This window comes from Manis pentadactyla, chromosome 5, assembly GCF_030020395.1.
Source record: "Manis pentadactyla isolate mManPen7 chromosome 5, mManPen7.hap1, whole genome shotgun sequence".
NCBI classification, from domain to species: Eukaryota; Metazoa; Chordata; class Mammalia; order Pholidota; family Manidae; genus Manis; species Manis pentadactyla.
The window spans coordinates 31837246-31850236 of NC_080023.1; the positions used below are offsets into that span (position 1 = coordinate 31837246).

The 12991-nt window shown below is 43.1% G+C and overlaps 1 long non-coding RNA gene across 1 annotated transcript; it reads left to right on the plus strand.

Moving 5' to 3' along the window:
- Positions 1–210: 210 nt before the first annotated feature.
- On the plus strand, positions 211–11917 carry LOC118924024 (uncharacterized). The gene is made up of 4 exons (XR_005029429.2): positions 211–304; positions 720–823; positions 7906–8043; positions 10648–11917. It is a non-coding gene; the product is annotated as an uncharacterized LOC118924024 (long non-coding RNA).
- Positions 11918–12991: the final 1074 nt, after the last annotated feature.

The window sequence follows — 12991 nt, forward strand, 5'->3', positions numbered from 1 at the left end:
GGTGAGGCTGGGGGAAATTCGGCTGCCACAGCCTTGAATGTGGTGAAAGAAAAAGAAAAGAAAACCAGCCCTTTGAGTAATCTAGTAATTGGTTCTGCCCTCTTCTGAGCTAGCATGAGACCACAGTCACATGAAACAACCACCAAAAGGTGGGAACAGCTCAGCAAGAGTGACTTGGGCTTGACAAGTGTCAAGCTTGCCGGGTGGGGAGGCAGCTTGACTCTGACGAGGCCCTGCTGCCCAATCTTTCGCTTGGCAGTGGGTGTGCAGGGGGCTGAAATCTGACCCACCACAGGCCCAAGCAGTAAGCCCCATTGCTGAGATCACCCTTGCAGGACGGGCCTCCCAGAGGGACACACTTTTGCAGTTTACCCACCCTCAAGAGGTATCACTTTTGAATTCACACTCAAGCTTTGTGTGTGCCAGATGTGACCCTGTTTTCCTTCCCTGTTGGGAGCCTTGAATTTGACAGAAAGGGAGCAGGAGAGTGCTTGACTTTTGCTTCTCCACAGTCAACTCCTCATGGAAACTTCCCATCCCTCCTTCTGTGAAATTCCCTAATGGATTTCAGATACCTGTGTTAAAACATAAGAATACTGCTTCCCAACTGCTGGGAACCCCAGTGTGCATTACTTGAAGCATGCCCAAGCCCTACTAACGCTCCCTTCTAAACTGCTACCCCCTCTCAAGTAACTATCTCAATTTGTCTGACCTTGTAGCCTCATGGTTAAGCCACAGCCACTAAGTGAGAAAACTGATTTGAATTCTGCCTTCACTGATGGTACCTGCATGATCGCCTGTTCTTCTTCATCTGCAGATTCAGGTAATAAAAGCACCTACCTTCTACCCTGCAGGGTGGTTGTGAGGATTAAATGAGATGCTGCATATACAGTGCCTGGCTTGTTTTAAGTGTTTGATAAATGTGAAAGCACGCAATTATTGTGCATTTGAATCACTTTTCCTCCCTTCCCCACCTGCTCCGGCTCACTTTTTGATATGGGTGGGTTTCTTTCTCTTGTGATGGGAAGGCTTTGTCTATCTTATACAGTCTTGGTTCTGCCATTTGTCTGCTCAGTGCATCAGGAGTGGGAAAAACTCAAACATCACTGAACCACACAGCGCGGCGGCCCCCTTAGCCAGTCCTTTCCTACCCCTCCCCTGCCCCGCTGGAACCCTGTGCGGCTCCTCAGGCACCCAGCTCTGCTAGCCTGCACACATCTCTTCCCCTCCAATTAAAATGAGCAAGTCAAAAGGATGAAATGTTCCTGTCAGCACTCACTCAGGTAAACTGGATCTCAATATTTGAAAGGAGAGAGGGAATAAGAATGATGTTCTGCGCCAGAGTTCCGGCTTAAGTGCTTCCAGTCCTCTGGCAAAGGCACAAGGTGCATAGCCCCACCCAGCTTCAGGAGACCCTTCCCTCCTACCATCTGTTTAAAATTAAAATATTGCCATATGCCAAGGAAAGGTTTGAACTTTCCCACTGCTGCTCTCTCAGTCTCTCTCATAGAAGGGGGAAGAAGAGGAGAAGGTGAAAGGAAAGCCAAACCATTCTTCCATTCCAAGGAGAAAATTCTAGATTCAAGTCCTACCATGGAGTGAAGGGCTGGGAAGTCAAAAGGCCAAGTTCAGTCCTGGTTCTGTCATTAGCTTTTCGAGCTTGGGCTAGACCATCTGCCTTCTGGAAAAAAAGTAGACTTAAGTACAGGGGCCTTGACTTGATACTGACTATTAAGTATCTTTGCCAAGTAATTAAGTGTGAATCTAATCAAAAGACCTAACTCCCAGTTTACAAGAAATACAGGGGATGGAGGGACACGTTAAATTATAATTCAGCAAAATCCAAAATGTGAGACATTTTATAGGGTGAATGATTCCATTTCTTCAACAGTTGAATAACAGGGAGGGAAGGAACCTTATATAAGAGATTTAAGAGATTTACCAGCCAAATGCAATGGGTGGACTATTTTTGGTTCCAATGAAAACAAAACAATGTAGGAATACATTTATGGGACAATTTGAAATATTTGAACAGTGTTTGGATATTTGATATTAAGAAATTATTATTTTCTTTAGAAAATAGTGCATAATACTGGCAATATGGTTAAGAAAGTCCTTATTTCTTGGAGATATATATGCAAGTATACATAGGATGATATGATACAGAAATCCTCTATATATGTATGGGAATTATATGTATATATGTATAGAAATCCCTCTATATGTATGGGATTTACTTGAAAACAATCTAATAGAAGAGTGGATGGGATGAGAACATGAAATAAGATCTGTCTTATGTTGGCAATCATTGCAATTGATCAAGGGACTTATTGGGATTCATTATAAAATTCTCTCTAGTTTTGTGTACGTTTGGAAATGATCCATCATAAAAAGTTAGAGTACAAAAGAATGCAGGCTTTGGAGAGAGGGAGACTGCCTGGATCTACCTCTTAATGGGCCAGCTAACCCTTGATTGAGTTCCCCGTGAAGACTAAAAGAGCACCTGCCTCAGAGGATTGTTGTCAGCCCAAGGAAAGCACTTCACGCGGCACCTGGCATATACCAAGGGTCCTTTGAATGTTCACTCTCATTATTAATAAAATAAGAGGTTTGGGCTAAATTCATCTCTCTGGTTCTTTTGGACTGACAGAGTATCTGATTCTGACCTGTTTCTCTTACATCTTAGCCCTCTTTATTTTCTCTGCTACTCCACATTCACCTTTCTGGAAATTAACTGCCTCTTATGTTCACCTCCCTCTGCCCGGGGCATCTGGACACTTTACCTGGGTGGCCAGGTGTCGGTTCCATGGGTGGGTTGGACTGATTCCTGGATTGGCAGGTGCAGGTTTCTGATTTCCTCACCTGCTCACTCACTACCTGGCTCTCTTTCCAGTAGCTTCCCGTCACCTGAAACAAGCGCTCAGCGCTGTGGGAGTAAGCTAGAAACTTGGGGTGGAGAAGGGTGAGTGGGAGGCAGTTACATCTGACTCCACAGCTCCTCCTCACCCCATGACGGGAGGAGTGTTTCAGGAGGTGCCTGTTTCGGCTGTGTCTCCCTGGCATTCCTGGCCATGTAGGATGGGGCAAAGCACTTGACTTCCCTGCACTCAGTCCACTCACCTGTCAAATAGGGATGATAATATCGTGCTTTTAAAATACAAAGTAGTGGTCAATTCCAGAGCTGGATTGCTGGGCTTAAAACCCTGGCTGGCTCTGCTCTGTATGACCTGTGGGACGTTGGACCTCTCTGTGACTGTTTTCTCACTGGTGAAATGGGAGCAGTAATAGTACCAACCACATAGGATGGTTGTGAGATTAAATCAGTAACATCTGGCACAAAGATGGCATTTGGCAAATATTGGTCCTGTGGCTGTCTTCATCATTGTCGTCATTTTGCACAATGCACCTTGAGAGCTCACTCATGTGCCCGGCACCTCACTTCAGGCCTTTCAGACCCGTGGAGTTCTCACCCCAGCCATGTGGTGCACCCACCAGGAGTCAGGGCTAGCACAGTGGATTCATCACAAACCAGTGTCACATGAAGGAAACAGAGTGTTACACCCTTCCTTCCCAATTTCAGATATTTCCTTCTGGTGATTTTGGATTAAAATACTTCCAAAGATGAATCTGGGGTAGACTGGGAAGGACATAGGAAGGAGAGCAATAGCTTATGGGAAGTCACTTTGTGTGTGAGGTAAAAGACTTCCCCAGGAAGACCAGTGAAGGAGGTTCATTCCTCAGTTCTCCCCAGCCCTGCCAAAGAAAAGAAGTCACCTGGCTACGCCCAGCCTCCCTCTATAGCTGCCTTGAGGCCATGCGCCTGTGGGTCAGGTGGGGGCCCACCATGTGGTGCCTGGAACTGTCAGTTACACCCCTCTTTGGAGTGGCAGCTTCAGGCCTCAAAGCTTCTGGCTCTGAATCATTACTCAGCATTGGAAAGAGCCCAAGAAACATGGAAAACAGGGTTGGAACCCAAGAAATGTGGAAAATAAGAATGACGGGAAGCAACAAGAGGCCAGAATCACAAAGGAAAGAGTCCTGTAGAAGATAGGTCGTGGTCTGAGCCTGGTGGAGAGGCTGGGGATCATCTAGTTCTAAATATCATCCCTCAGAATTACAGGGCATGGCATTTAGTCACTGGGCTCCTCCAGGGCATCAGGCCTACTTCCTGGCTTGAGAGCCCACGCTAATAAATACACACTCCTACCCACCCCCTACCCTGGGCCCCTAACTTCCCAGACTATAGAATTGCAGGCAGGGAAGCTTGTAAGGACAAACAGCCCTTGTACTCCCTCCTCTGGGTATTGAGAAAGATCTGGAGTGGAATTAGCATTGTGGGATTTCCAGGTGCCTAATCCCTCCAGTGAGTCTGAACAGAGTTTGGCTCTTTTCACCTGCCTGACAAGAGGCAGGCTAAGCCACACCCAGTCGTTAAAAATCATAGGTCCAAAGTGTTTATTGCAGCCTCTCAGCAAAGATGTCAGTCCAGATTTAACAGAACTAAAGGTAAAATGATTAATACCCACAACACCTAAAGCCCAGCTATTGTGATATACCATGCAGCTTACAGTATTTTCCAAAGTGTAGGTAGAGAAAAATCTTACTTCTGAGTAAAAGCATGTGGTTTTGTATAATTGAGCATCAGGATCTCAACTCCAATGGTCAGGTGTGTGTATGGGCGACTTAGTCTATAGCACAGTAGTTGGAGAGATTTTTTTTTTCTGCCTTTGACTTTATAAAGACAAAGAAGGGATTTGTTGAAAATAACAGGACACACTCTCCATAATGAGAACCATATTGGATTTATTATAAATACAGTGTATATGCAATGAATTATAAATCAAGGGGTTTCAAACTGCCTCCCACTTTCCATAATAGGCCCAAGTAATATGACATTTACAAGGACTCTGTATGGCTTTGTTCCGGTAGTGGAATGGGGCTGTGAGGTCAGCGCTTATGGAAATGGGAGGACACTTCAAAAAAGGTATGTTGGAATCTGATAAGGGATTTAACAGCCAGAATATATAGGGAAATCCTAAAACTCAACAACAAAAAACTAAACAACCTGATTCAAAAATGGGCAAAAGACCTGAATAGACATTTTGCAGAAGATATACAATTGTACAATAGGCACATGAAAAGATGCCTGACACTAATTGCCACGGACATTCAAGTCAAAACTCAATGAGCTATCTCCTCACACTCATCAAGATGACTACTATCAAAAAAAGAACAGAATATAAGTGTTGGTGAAAATGTGGGGAAACAAGAACTCTTGTTCACTTTTGGCGGGAATGTAAAATGGCACAGCCACAGTGAAAACAGTAAAGTGATTCTTCAAAAAATTAAAAATGGAATTACCACATCACCCAGCAATTCCACTTCTGGGTATATACCCAAAAGGACTGAAAACAAGTCTCAGAGAGGTATTTACACACTCATGTTCATTACAGCTTATTCACAATAGTTAAAATATGGAGACAATCCAAGTATTTATCAATAGGAAGAAAAGATAAGTATAATGTGAGATACTTCAGCCTCAAAAAGAAGGAAATTCTGCAATATGCTACCACATGGATGAAACTTTAGGGCATTATGCTAAGTAAAAGCCAGTCATAAAAAGACAAATACTGGGAGATTCAAGATGGCAGCATGAGAGGTGAGACAGAGAACTCCGCCCCAAACCACATATAACACAAAAATATAGTTAATACAACTAATCCTGGAAAAAAGGCTGTGCCAGACTGTATACACCTGGAGAACAGAGCAGACCTCATGAAACAGGAGTGTATATCAATGATACCTTAATAAAAAAAAAAAGATTGTTTCTAATAAATTGTTTTCATGTATAGTACCATTAAATTAATGAGTTACCTTCCAAACCAAGTTTCCTGACTATTTTTATAATAAACAACTGTTAAATGTTATTTAATGCTTCTATTTAACAATTTTGTTTTTCAATTTGATCCATTAATGTGATAAATTACATTGATAGTTTTCTGACTTGAACCATCCTTGACTTCAAATTAAACCCTATTTGATTGTCAAAAAAAAGACAAATACTGTATGATTCCATTTATATGAAGTACCTAGAGCAATCAAAGTCATAGAGACAGAAAATAGAACGGTGGTTGCCAGGGACTAGGGGAAGGAGGGAATGGAGGTTTAATGGATACGGAGTTTCAAGTTTACAACATGAGATTTCTGGAAATGGAAGTTGGTGATAGTTGCACAACAATATAAACGTACTTAATATTACTGAACCATATGCTGAAGAATGTTAAGATGGTAAATTTTGTGTTATGTGTCTTTTACTGCAATAAGAAAAAATATTGAAAAAATGAAAAGTCTTCTCTAAAATGTCATGATCCCAGGTAAATGCTGTGAAAACAAAAAGTGTAGACTATGCCTTTTCAGATGGTTCTGTTCAACATCAGAAGGCTTTATTCATAAACAGTAGATGGTTCTATGCACAACAAAAAACTGGAAAATTTTGGCTTTCAGTATTTTCATTTAAAAGGGTAAAAAATTACTAATAGTATGTTGGTATTAAGGTTGACAGTAAATGGCAAGTTTTAATTTAAGTACAGACAATCCCCGACTCATGATATTTAGACTTAAGATTTTTCAACTTTATGATGGTATAAAAGCAATAATGCATTTAGTAGAAACCATACTTTGAATTTTGAATTTTGATCTTCTCCCAGACTAGTGATATGCATATGATTCTCCTCTTGCTATGCTGGGCAGTGAGCAGCTGCTCCCAGTCAGCCCCGTGATCATGAGGGTAAAAAACTGATACTACAACTATTCTGTTCCCACACAATCATTCTGTTTTTTCACTTTCAGTACAGTATTCAATAAATTACATGAAATATTCAATACTTTATTGTAAAATGGCTTTGTGTTTGATGATTTTGCTCAATTGCAGGCTAATGTAAGTGTTCTAAGCACATTTAAAGTGGTCTAGATATATTAAACAGATATTTTACTTAAAATATTTTAGATTTACAATGGGTTTATTAGGACATAACTCCATCATAAGTCAAGGAATATCTGTAAATACTTAAAATACCTTAAAATATCTTGGGGTCCTAACTCCTAGGACCTCACACTGTGACCTTCCTTGCAGATGGGGTCTTCACAAACATAATCAAGTTAGAATGAGGTTGTTAGGGTGGTTGGTGTAACTGGTGTCCTTATAAAAGGGGAAATGGTGGTACAGACAGACACAGAGGAAAGATAGTACAAAGGGATGCAGGGAGAAGATGACCATCCATAAGCCCAGGAGAGATGCTTAGAACAGAGCCTTCTCTCACTGCCCGCAGAAAGAACCAGCCCTGCCCACACCTTGATCTCAAGACATCTGGCCTCCAGAGCTGTGAGATAATAAATTTCTGTTGTTTACTCCACCCAGTTTGCGGTACTTTGTTATGACAGCCCTAGAAAACAAATGCAAGAGACAACAGGTGATTCTGTGATGCACCCCCAGCTGTCTCCTCAACAACTGCTTTGTCAACAGTGTGGAGAACCTGGAGGGTCCCAGATCCATCTTCAGACCTTCCCTGTGAGGAACCACTGTGGGCCCATAACTAGTGAGCTGGGGAGACTCCTATGGGCCCACAGTCTGTCTCCTTAGCCCCCCTGGTTATGGGCCCACTGGTTCCTCACGGGGAAGATCTGAAGATGGATCTGGGACCCTCCAGGTTCTCCACACTCCATGCCTGTTGGTCTGATGGTGTCCTGTCCTGAGCCCAAAGCAGCTGTGGCCCAGGGGATCTGACCTACACTGCACTTTCCATTTCTTATCCCTTGGCCTAATATGCCTACTCACAGATAGTCCTAGTCTTCCTCTCCTTGGAGTGGCCTGGGTTTGATCTCTTTTGATCTTCTGTGTTTTTTCAGTGCACGGTGATAATGGGAAGGATTTCAAAGTTCATTTGATGGAAGAATCCTGCTTGCATTGAAGATGACTGCTGTCTGTAAGACGCCGTGACACTTCCTGGGAATGGCCACTAACCATCCTCCCAGCAGCAGTAACAGGTAATTTCTGCTTAAAGCATTTGCCCATCATATCATCTGGATTTTACTTGGGTATCTAGACAGGTTTTTCCCTGAGAAGCAGCTAGCTGCCCCATCTGTGATTGGCACAGAATCCCAGGCTTAATTTGCAGCAGCCTTGGCTGGTTCTGGTCTAGTGAGGGACCAGGTTTATGGACCAAACCTATGCAATGGAAGCTCTGTTCCTTTAAATCTTTTGGATTCTATGTCATACTTGGCAGTATTTGCAGATCAGTGTCCATGACCCCTGGGGTTCCGAGGCAAGAAAGGATGGTTTAGCAAAGTCTATCACCACTTCCAGAAATCCAATATGAAGTGCACTATCTGTGTTCTCTATTTGTAAGACTATAAATATATACAAATACACATTTCCATAAGGAAATATAAGTAGGATTAAAAAATAATAAAAATGATGACCAGCAAAGAAGAGAAGGAAGTAGAGAGGATGAAGGGAAAGGAGGTGGCAGCAAGACTTCTCAGGGATTCTTTGCTTTAGAATTGTGACTCTTGAATCATAGAAATGAATTATCCATTAAAAATAAAATTTTAATTAAAAAATGTACCATCTATTGAAAAAAGGTCTGAGTTCCATTTTTACTTAGGAAATACACCCTACGTAATTTATAAAAAGCTATCTCAGTTTTAATGCTTATATTAACCTATGTTTTAAAATGGTGACAGTTTCCTTGTTTGGCATAAATGAAAGCCTGCAGAACCTGTTGGTAATAATATCAGAATGGGCATTACATGCGAGAGTAGCACCTGGAAGACCTTGACCTAGCCTGGGCTTCCTAGGGAACCAGGTGTGTGGCCTTAGACTAGTCACTTTACTTTCATATTCCTCACTTCTTCATCTGTAACTCCAGCTTAATTGCACCTCTTCACCATGCTCCCAGAGTTGTTATGAGACTCAAATGTGAAAACACTTTGAAAGCAACATAATCATTAGTGCTGATGATAGTTTCCAATTGAATGTATACATGTAGGTAACATTGCAATATTTCTAAAGCCTCTTGCCTGGCGTTAGTGCATCTCCATATCAATAGGTATTTCCAAGGGATAGAGAGCAGTAGTCCATCTCCACATCAGTAGGCAATTACAAGGGGGAGCAGGGCATGTCTGGACGGAGAGGCTGGGTGGGGTCCCGTTTTGCAGCTGGGTCGCGAGAGACACGGGTGAGCGGAAGTGAACGACACGATGCAAACTTTAGAGTATGTGTATGTCTGTATGGCACTGGCCACAGATTGGAGTTACTCCAGGGAGGGACCTTTCTGACTCCAATTTAGACCAAGCATTTTGCTAAGGGCTAAAGAGGTCATTTAATCTAAAAAGTGCAGGCTAAGGTGGCAGAAACTGGTCTCTTCATCTGGGCCAAAACAAGAACTCTGATTTTGCAAACAAATGACAAGGTTTAGGAGTACTTGGTAATGACTTAAAATTCTTAGGCTTCTAGTCCACTCCCTTCCCTGCCCTAAAAACACACAAAATTCAGGAAGAGGCAAGAAAGATGGTATAACTTCTGAGAGAGAATTCAAGGAGACAGGAAAAACAAGAATATAAACAGCACAACGTGTCTGACATGTTGATACATTTCCCTCTAGTTCTTTTTTTTTAACCCACTAGAAAAATATCTAGGATTTTGTCTGTTTTAACAGAAATTTGGAAGGAAAGTTTGACGTAATCCCTGGAACTGTAAAACTTCTTTATGCACCGTCGCTGGAGTACTTCTCTTACACTCCCCCAAGCCAACCTACAATGTGGCAAATTTGCGAAGCCAGGAAGGGAGGTGTAATCCGAGAGGAGCGGCAGGGCGGCTCCCCCGGAGGGCGGGGTCCCAGCTCCTCCCGGCAGGGAGCTGGGCCCCTCCTATTGCCGCAGGGGAAAAGGAGGGGAGACCTACAATGAAAACGGCAGGAACCTACCAACTGCAAAGATCCTAAAATGCCCAGTGAGAATTCTCATTTGTGAGGTCAAATCTAGGGCAGAATTACCTCATCTCCGAAAACCCCCTAATTTAAGGGGTCGAGCCAGGCTGGCAAAACCCCAAGTCATCAACTAAATCTAACTTGATCTTTAAAGATGTAACGTAGGAAGGACTGCTTTGGGTTTTATGTTTGTGTTGTTTTTTCTTTTGCCTGGGCCAATTTTTCTGGTGGCATTTCTGTTACTTCCTGTTTGTGACTGAACTTTCCTTGCCCTACTTCCTTCTTTGGGGTTTAGGTTGCCTCGACTACCACTTCTACTTAGACACGTGGAAAGTGTGTGTGTGTGTGTGTGGGGGGGGATTGTAAGGCAAAGAAATGATAATTCACATTAAATTTTTGTTATAAAACAATCATTTACTCTCCACAGCAACATAAGACAATAAGCAGTATCAGGCCCAAATTACAGATAAAGAAACCGGAGTTTTAAAAGGTTGAAGTGTCCGAGGTTACTCATCAAATAAAGGAACAAAAACCTAAACCTGAGTCCCTGATTCTGAATTTAAGTTATTTCCATTTATTTCACTTCTAGGGGGAGACCTAAAGTTAATTTTTTGGCAAAATTCTATTCAGGATGGATTCATTCAGTCAGTCTTTATTACAGAGTTTGCTCCTGAAATGTAAAGAAACAGCGTAGCGTGGGCCCCTCGCCAGAGCAATGGAAGAATCGTGAGGATCTACGATTTCATTTTTCGGCAACGCCTCTTGCATTACAACACGGCTACTCCAGCGCCAGCCCCGTCGGCCCTGCTTCTCCCGTACTCAGAGGTGCGCGGCAAGCGTCAGGCAGCAGGGGGAGCAAGTGTGCAAGCGGAGGGAAGATGCTTCCGCGCACGTCTGAGCTCCTGTGTCCTTTAACAGGCCTGGGTAGGAAAAGTATGTTTTTGTTTTGTTTTGTTTTGTTTGCTAACTGAATGCCTAGCCCTCCAGGCTTCTCCGCAAAGATTTGAGCTTACTGACTTGTAGAATGGGAAAAACCACACTCAATGGTTGTAGAAGAAAGTCAGCTCTCTGCCCCCTGGGTCAAAGGAAATCAAAGCCTCCACATTGCTACTGAGGCAGGACTGGGCTCTGGGTCTCTGCAGGTCCGAGAAGGCCCTTGAAGCTTTGGCTCTGTGGTGGGGGGAGGCCCAGACAGTGGGCTACCCTGGGTCTAGGGTTGGTACCACCTCTGCCAACAGCCTGCCTGAGAGGACAGGAACTTGTAAAGTCAGTAGCAAGAGAATTAGACTGTACACTGCAGGAGGGAGAGATGTTTGTGTTTTTCCACTGTATCTCTGCCTTCCGGAACAGTGCAGGTGGCTGGCTTGGCGGCCACGTGCCTTCACTAGGTCCTTTGACAGAGTCCGTTAACTTATGCTGTGTTTTGACCAAGGCCTTGATGTCAGATAGAAAAGAAACAAATACTTTGGCATCGTATAACCTGAAGCCCAGAGTAAGGCTGGGGAGAAGCTTCGGGGGGCTTACACTGCTTCTGGAATAACTTTGAGGGCTGACAAGCTGCTTTTACTCTGGGGTGTATATTCGCTCACTTCCTTTCTGGACCAGAACTGTAATTTCTTAATCTGGGAAAGAAAAGTTGCATCAGGGGAGATGCCCTGAGGGCTTGCTGGCAACAATTTCCTTTCTGGCAAAAGACAGGAGAAGCAAAAGTTGATTTTAGCCTCCACTTTGCATTTACATATAGAAGATAATTGATTTTCTCTTGTATGGTAGTTATTTACTGAAAACATTGTTTTGGTCTTGGTTCCAAATACACATGAAATTTGTACTCTAATGCACCTGATTTTGTAATTTTTGGGGGGTGGGGGTAGTTTAAAATGCTGACTTCCTAGAGTATTTTTCTAGAACAGTAGAAAAGACATTAACCAAAGTTTCCTGCAAAATTACTAGGAGACATCTCTTCCTTCACACTATTCTGGGGGCAAAAACTTCCTTCACTGTGAGTAAGTAAAAAAGATGTAGTCAGGGTAACCAAGAAGGAAATGGACGAAATGAGTGAATGGCAATAATGTTCTCTGGGTCTCTATTCTTCTCAGGGTTTCCCCTAATATAATGATAACTGTGTATCATATATTTATCATCACAGTGAAACCTATGTGTCCCCCTAATATAAAATAATAACTGTATGTGGAGTTGGTATACTGTAAGGAAAGTTAATAATCTTCTGGAATGTTTCCCATTTCTCACAGTCCGTCAGAAAAGTTACTTTACATTTGCAAACACTCTAGTTCAAGTATTCATTTATTGTATCACCCTCGATCAAGTGCCCTCCATGTGCCAGGCATAGGAAACAAAGGTGAAGACCCACCCTTATATAACTCACTGGTAAGCGAGGCCTCATGTTCCACTGGATGAGTTTCCCTATGTGAGTGGCAGGAAGAGTGTTCTGAGAGTATGGAGGGGAGAAGGCTTAATTTCACCTGGATGAGTCAATTCTTGCAGGGGTTAGGAGCCCATGCACTGGAGTCAGCTGCTGGGGTTGAATCCTGGCACTACCATTTACTAGCTGTGCTTGTGTGGGACAAGTTTCTAAGCCTATCTGAGCCCCAGTTTCAACATCTATATAATAAGGGAAGAATAATGGTACCCAGATCATGGGTGTTTGGATTCAATGGGATGATCTATGTGTGCTAGTGATGATAAAGATGATGATGGCGGTAGAGATGGAGTGAGGAGGAGGAGAGGAGGGGAAGGAGGCCTCACTGAAGCCTGTGGTGTCAGGAATTCAGCAGGTAAATGAGGGAAATGTAGGTGAAGAACATTCCAGGTGGGGCCCCACATTGTGTTTTAACAAGCCCTGCAGGTGAGTCTGATGTTCACTGAGCTGTGGGAAGCTGTGGATTTTAAGAAAGGGAAGGACATGTGTGGCTTCTCATTTTGGGAGAGAACACAGTGGTGGCTGTATGAAGAGTGGGTTGGAGATGGGGAGGCAGGGAGCAGCGTAA